General features: G+C 42.5%; 1 pseudogene; it reads left to right on the top strand.

The window, feature by feature from the left end:
* Nucleotides 1-2,379: 2,379 nt before the first annotated feature.
* On the top strand, nt 2,380-7,660 carry LOC123158098 (uncharacterized; annotated as a pseudogene).
* The last annotated feature ends 242 nt before the right edge of the window (nt 7,661-7,902 follow it).

Consider the following 7,902-nt stretch of genomic DNA (forward strand, 5'->3'; position numbering starts at 1 on the left):
CTGCTGCTGCGACGTTCCAGCTCAGTTGTCACGAGCGCCCAGCAGATCCACCTCCATAGACGAAGCCGAGGGAGGGCACATGGCCCGGGCTGAGTCATCACCGACCAAGCAACTTGCATTATATAAGCAATGGAGGATCACGAGGTAACTACTCTAGACATCTACACACACCCAAAGCAGACGATCCTTTGCTTACCTGCTGGTCTTGGTGCTATAGCTGAAATTTACACTCGGCATGTAGTGGAGAGATGTAAACCAGACTGGTTTCTTTCTCTCTTTTTTCTGAAAAATAAATAAAGGTGCAATCATCCTTTTTACTAGAAATGAGATTGAAAGTTGGCCTTGGACAATGGCCCGTACGTCTAGACATTGCCTGACTGCTTGCAGTGGTGGAGCTTAGTGAGGGCCAATGGGGACAATGGCCCCCTACCAAATTTATTAAATTGTATAAATACATAGTAATATTTAATAATATTTAGACAAACTTTAATAGAATACACTAGATTAGGCCCCTCAACTCTATTTCAGACTCATTTAGCCCCTTCACAAATCGCGTTGAAGCTCCGCCACTGACTGCTTGGGTGGGATGCGTGTAGCACTAGCAGTTTGCCCGTCATCTCTTTACCGATTCGTCTAGCCACGACTCCTTTGCCTCCTCTCTCTGCTTTACCGAAGTGGGGAGGCGCGTACCGCGTGCACGCTGTGCACCCCGTGCCACGTCTGGGGTTCGTTTCGTGTAAGTAGGCAGCAGTGGAGTGCGGCGTTACAGCGGCCGAGCACCAGGTAGCTCTTTATCCCCCTCATGGGTATGGCCTCAGGATTCACTCCTGTCAGGCTTTTTGCAAGTATACGGGCTAATTATACATCTGCATGAATAGTTCCATGGTAGTATAAGGAGTTGCACATTGCCTGTTCCATTGACTTGACCATTCAAAATCAATGTACTGTGAATTCAATGCGCAGCCGGCGCAGGCACAAGAAAAGTATGAATTTTCTATTCGGCCACCGCATCATTGCCTGTTCCATGTCTTATCCTGAGCAATGTGATGGACTGCGTATCAGCGACGAATTTATTTGATTTTTCAAAACTAATCATCAAATCAATAATGCAATTAACCAGATCCCAAAATAAGTGTCTCAACATTATTACTCCCTCCATTTCGCAATGTAGTGTGCCCGCGTTTCTCGAGATCTAAGTTTGACCATATATTTAACCAATGAGACCGACTGCGATGGGATCAAAAATTATATCACTGAATTTATATCGAAAATACGAATTATGTGATATAATTTTTGCTTCCGCCGTAGTCGGTCTCGTTGGTTAAAAGTTTCGTCAAATTTGGATCTCATAAAACGTGAGCGCACTACATTGTGGAATTAAGGGAGTACAACTTTGCACTAAAGTTATACTAATATTGAGACACTTATTTTGAAACGGAGGGAGTACATTTTAGAAAGAAAAAAATAATACGTAGCAGATGCAAAGCCAAGAGGAATACCGTATCGGGGGCCTCCTTTTATTTTCCCGGCAATCTTACATATCTGTACAATCAACCCAAAATGCTAAATGGAGGACGAGCTTCATGGAGATTTTTTTTCTTTGAAAAGAAATCAAAATTTAGCATTTTTTAGTTTCAAAAAATATATATTTATCACACATGTTCATATGGTTGTATACCATATGTGTATAAAATTTAAAGATTTTATACATTATGGTGAGAGATACACAAAAAAGAAATAATCACGATTTTGAAAATGGTGAACCGTATACGTGTTGTTCCTTATTAAGAATTCATGAACTTGTGTTTTTGTGTAGCTCTCGTCATACTGTATTTCATCGTCAAACTTTACACATATGTAGAATACATCCAAACGAATGTGTATAATTTTTCAGAATTCTTTTGAAATTTGAAACATGATTTTTTATGTATTGTTTTTCAAAAAGACAACCTCTCACAGAGCTCGTCCAAATGCCTTACAATTTGCGTGTTTCTTTCATTTCCAAAAGGGAAGTGTTTGTGGCCGGGGCGCCGGCGGAACGCTCGGGCCGGTCGCACTCCGTGCGTTGGATCTTTTTTGATCCAAGGACGCTGTTTGCGCCACGTGTTACCAGACCCTTTTTTTTAACACGCACGGGTTATCCCTTCCCGTGTTTTTGCTGCAACCGCACGGGGGGGTCATTTTGGTGCGAGGAGGCAGGGCGACCGGCGGGCAGCTGGCTTGTTGGCGCCTGGAGATCAGGAGCGGCGGTGGCGGCCCAAGGCGGATCTCGATTCTCCGGCGATCTATGGCGCCCCCGGATGGTAACTCTCCCCTCGTCCTCTCTCTATCATTGTGTTGTCTCCCCCTCCCCCATTGGCTTTAGGGTTAGGGCGGGTTATGGTGCGGGGCAAGCCGTTTGTGTTCCCGCGGGCCGCCGCCGGCGCCGGCGCGGACGGGGATGGGGTGGTGTTCCCGCGGGTCGAGGGAGCGGGCGGGGTGGTGTTCCCGCAGGGTTGTGGGAGGGGGCGGGGGTGGTGGTTTTTTAGGCTTCTGGTGGCTAGGGATTTGGGATGGGATTAGGATTTTTTTTGTTCCACGAACTACGGGATTTGTTGTTCTCGCACATATGTTAGGTTGTGACAATGGCCGCCGCCGCTGGAGGGGTCGGGGCAGGGGCTTCCCGTGCATGACTGCATAGAGCAGAATTCAGCTCTCCTGCCCATTTCCCCCAACTTATTTTTCTCTTGGTTCACAGTCCATGTGTCCTGCATACTCGATTGGCCTACTCGACTATGATAGTTCATATAAGTAACAAATATGATGTAGCTACGGAATTTCTAATGCCAGTTTTTTGAAACAAATATGGTGCCCCGACCCATACCCTGTTCTATGTATGTTTTTGGTGACATGAGGATGCCACTACTGCTATTTTTTCAATGTTTGAGCTAACTGCTGCACCAGTTTTTGAAACATATACAGTTGAACAAGGCTGTGTTTTATTTCATTGGTTTTAGTGAGGTGATTTTTTGATGTTTTTTGTATATGAACATATATGTAACATTTTTAGATGCAAAATGTTGTGGCCTGTGATAAGTTCAGAATGCAACATTGTTGTCGTTAGTAGCTTTTTTCAGTGGTGTTAGTAGCGTTTTGAAGTGGTGTTAGTAGCTTAAATTAAGCACTGTCCAACTGATGATGTATATTTTTTATGTGTGCTTATACATTTTTCCTTTTTGTAGATGTTGCAGGCGCCTCTGGTGAGAATGAGGGGAGTAAGAAGGCTAAGAAGAAGAATAAGAAGAAATACAATCTATGTGGCTTTAAGTCAAGGTTTAACTCAAAAAGGCTGGCTGAGATTGGGAAGCAAGTATCACCGGAAAAACAGAGAATCATAAGGGAGGGACCGTTTGGAGACTTGTTGGACATCCGGTCTTTCAAGGTGCCCCATGAGCTCATTGAGTTTGTTGCGATGAACACGAATCACATACTCTCTGAGTTCAAACACAAGAACAAATCTATCACCTTCAGCAAGCTTATGGTGAAAAGGATTTTCAACGTGCCATTCGGTGATAGACCCGTGAAGCTTCTAAAGAAGAGTGATGAACATGATCTTCGCAGCATCTACAAGGAGGGGAACAGGGCTCCAATCGCCCATGTTGTCAAGTTGCTCACTAGTTGCAGTGAGGAGGACGTGGTTATGATAAATAGGACTTGGGCACTCCTTGCGTTGGCAACAGTTTTGTGCCCAGGCACGGGCAATATGGTGAATCTCGAGTATCTTGCTTCCCTGGAAGATATGTCTTTGGTGCATGAATTCGCTTGGGATGAGCACTTGTTGGCACGAGCGATGGAGGAGGTTGGAGTCTTTCAAGAGAAGAAGAGGATGCAAGCAAATACAGAAAAAGCAGCAGAGTTTCAGATCGCTTCATGCCTTCCCATGTTAGCGGTATGCAACGCAACATTATGAAATACCTCCATCTTTTTTCTTTGCTTCATGAAACCTTCTGTACATTTTCTATAGCTCGCATTTATGTTTTTGTTGGCTAATGTCCTTTTTCCATTCCATGCAGATCATATACATGGATCATATTGATATCCCGCCCGGCCTCCCAAATGAGCATGCCATTGATTATTCCGTGCCGAGGATACGCTTTGTTTGCCAAAAGGATTTTGATTGGTTGGATAAAGTTGACAAGAACAAGCTCACTCTTGTCCAACCTTTCTATGGGAAACACACCCAAGTAATTTTGTTACATCCCGCCTATGTATTTTCCTTTGCCAATGGAGTATTAACACCCCCATGTTTTTTGCTCACTGAATTTGCATGTAGCAATCTTTGCTTTTCCATTTAGGTTATGGCGGCCTTCTTATTTGTCTCCCCTCATGTTTCGTTTTCCTAGATCCGGAGTTTGTGCAACACCCCCTATGCGGCACAACTCATGGGACAGGAAGTTGGTGCTGAAGCAGCCAGTGGGCAGGGAGTTGGTGCTGAAGCACCTAGTGGCCAAGGAAGCCAAATTCAAGGTGCTGACATTCAAGCAAAGGACTCTCAATCAAACGAGGCTCAACAAAATGTTGATACTGAACCACACCTTCATCATCGCTCAATGATTGGCTGCAGCAATCATTCCCTAGCATGCAAGATCTAAGGGTACTCTTCCACAATCTACACTATCTTTTTCTTTGTATTCATTTCCTGTTTACCTTTGGCTTTGCATTATTTACTATACCCAGTTGCAAGTGTATATTTTGTTTGCTGCATCCCTCATTCTGATGTGCTACAACCATGTTCTGTTTTTGCTTCATATGTGGTTTAAGTTCATACCTACTAGGCTTTTTCGCTGCATCCATATGTCTAGTGTGCTACAACTACATTTTGTTTTTGCTTCAAACATATCATTATTTTGCTACATCCATATCAATAATTTGCTACCTAGAGGTATAGACCATTTGTTTTTTATGCTTCATCCATGACAGTAAATTGCTACAATCACACTATTTATTTGATACATAGTGACACAGCACCACACCTACTTGTTTCTTGCTTCATCCATACCTCTAATGTGCTACACCCACATTTGTGTTTTTTTTACATCCATACTTCTCAAAATCTGGATATACTTGTCACTAAAAATGTTGGACACTTACCTTCTTGTAGGTACCAACTCAGTTTCAAATGCTCTACGACAAGCACAAGGGTATTTTTGCAGCAGAGGTGGATGGTGTAGTAGGCAAGTTTGGACAGTGTTTAAAGGGATTGCAGTGCAACCGAATGGCCGCTCTCCTTCGTGATGTTGGAGACGCCATCACAGCTACCAATGAGCCCAACTTTTCCTTTGAAGCACCTATCATGGACGAATGTCGCGGAAAAGAGAATGATGCTAAAGCTGCAAATGCCGACATTGGTGCTGAAGCTCAAGCTCAAGGTACAACACCTAGCATCAACAAGGATGAAGTCACCGGATTGAACCTAGAAGTTGCAACAGAGGCTGCGGAAACTCGTGAGCAACAAAGAGTGAGTTTCGAGATTGAAGGCAACGCCTCACCTCGCAGCCCCCCACTCTTCTATGATGCACCCAGGAGTGCGACAGCCGGCATTTGGGACGACGAGCCATCCTGTGAGTTGTTCCCAAAGGGCTCCGAAGACTATGAGATGATGCATTCCACGGATGAGCCTACAATTAAGAAGAGCACAGTCAGTCCCATCTATGCAAACATCCCCGTGTTTCCTGTTTCAGACGATGATGACAGCCCAAGTATGCTTCCTTCCTCTTGCATCATTTCTTTTTGTTTTTCTCCATATCATTTTTTTCACATTTGTGTGATTCCAGCAAATTCTTTTTGTACAATCTCTTGCAAACTCATCCATTTTTATTTTTATTTTGCTACAGCTCCTAAGATGGTCGCTATAGAAGAGCATTTTGCTGATGCAAGCAGTGGCCCTAGCACACATGACAAGAACACTAGGAAGAAGAGGATGGCCAAAGTTCCGGCCATAAAAAATACCAGGGCAAAGAAGCAAAAGGTCGACAAGGCTGCAGAAATGTATGAGAAGTTTGTAAAACATGGGAAACCATTGAGGAAATCACAACCCAATGAACAAGTGTGAGCTACCTAAGCCCTATCTGTTTTTGCTTTCTATTTTTTTTCTGCTCGAAACAAATGATTCATTCTGTTGCATCTATGGTAACAGGACACCTTTCATCAAGCTAGGTGGATTTTTCATTGGATACAAGAAATTCCTTGTATGCTTCAAGCCTCGCGGGGATATGAATGATGAGGTTATGTCCCTATGTATCGAGATGAACAACCTCGCATCCCGTGTAGCAAAAGAAAGGGATGTGAAGAAATACATGTTCTCAGTCCACGCGGGGGTAAGCTTTTGTAAAAACAAGCAATGCTTCATTCCTTTCTTTCTTTCACATTTTCGTTGCAACACACACTAACCATTTTGTTGTATCTTTCAAGTAGATCCTACTAAAACAAGACCCATCAACCTTCCAACCAGCAAAACTCATGGCTGAGCTTGAAAGGGCTATGAAAATGTTCAAGGTTCAAAAGTTTGACCTCATAAGTTTCACGAAGCTTTCTTTTGTTCCACACCACAAAATACTTCCAAATATGATCCAATGATGCGACGCGGCTGTAACATTTTTTACATGTTCTGAGTACCTTTTTGCCTTTCTTTTGTTTTTTCCAGCTCTTTTTCACAATTGTGCATGATCGCCATTGGATAGTTGTTTGCACAAACTTGCTTCACAAGCAGTGGAATGTATTTGACTCAATCCATTCAAAAGGAAAACAATCTCCTTTGAAGAAGCAAGCCAATAACCTGGTAGGCTCATGCTCTCTATTTTTTTCTGTTTACCCTTCTGATTCATCTACATAAATGCCCTGTTGTCATCTTTACACACCTCATTTTATTTTTTGAAACTTTTGTGTGTGTTTTCGGTGCTAGATCACAAACTTTGCAACCCTCGCACAAGAGTGTAGCGAATTCAATGTCAATGTTGGATCCTTCGCCCGTGTTGACCTAGAGGATTACCCAAAGCAAGATACCCTGTGAGTTTTCTTTTTGAATTTTGCTTCAATCATGTTTTCCATTTCAACATTTTGTTTTTTCAACTACTCATGGGAAGTATGATGGAGAACTTTTTTTTATCTCATAGATGTGATTGTGGCTTTTTTTGGGCTCAAATATGTGGAGAACTATGATGGGAAGTCAATGAGAGAGTTCAAGCAGGTACACATTTTTAATTTTTTGTCTTGTCATTTTGTTACAATCTACTTTCTTTGTTTTCAATACTCATGCAACAGAAGAATACCATGTGTTGTTTTTGCTTCATATGTGGTTTAAGTTCATACCTACTAGGCTTTTTTGCTACATCCATATGTCTAGTGTGCTACAACTACATTCTGCTTTTGCTTCATCCATATAATAATTTTGCTACATCCATATCAATTTTTTGCGGTGGATGGATGTGAACTTTTTGCATTCACCACTCATGCAACACAAGAATAACTAGTATCATACTTGTTTTACCTTTTGTTTTCAATACTCATGCAACACAAGAATAACTAGTATCATACTTGCTTACTTTTTGTATTCATTTTTTACAGGAAGACATGGCGCGATACCGCATCGATGTGGCATACAACCTTTTCAGTCACCCAATGAACAATGCCCCAAAGGAGTGGGCGTTCAAGGATGAGTTGGCAGCTTGATTTTCTGGAAGGTTCAAGACGAACAAGCTTGTTTCTTCGTTAGGTCTAGATCATGTCCGAGGTGGTAGCGTTCTCATAGGATTAGAGTAGTGCGCGTTCGTATGTAAACTGTTGATACCTCCAGTAAACATATGTGTCCTTTTGGTATGTAAACCGATGATAACTTGATATTTGGATGATGCACTTATGTTTTTA

This window comes from Triticum aestivum, chromosome 1D (assembly GCF_018294505.1).
Source record: "Triticum aestivum cultivar Chinese Spring chromosome 1D, IWGSC CS RefSeq v2.1, whole genome shotgun sequence".
NCBI lineage: Eukaryota > Viridiplantae > Streptophyta > Magnoliopsida > Poales > Poaceae > Triticum > Triticum aestivum.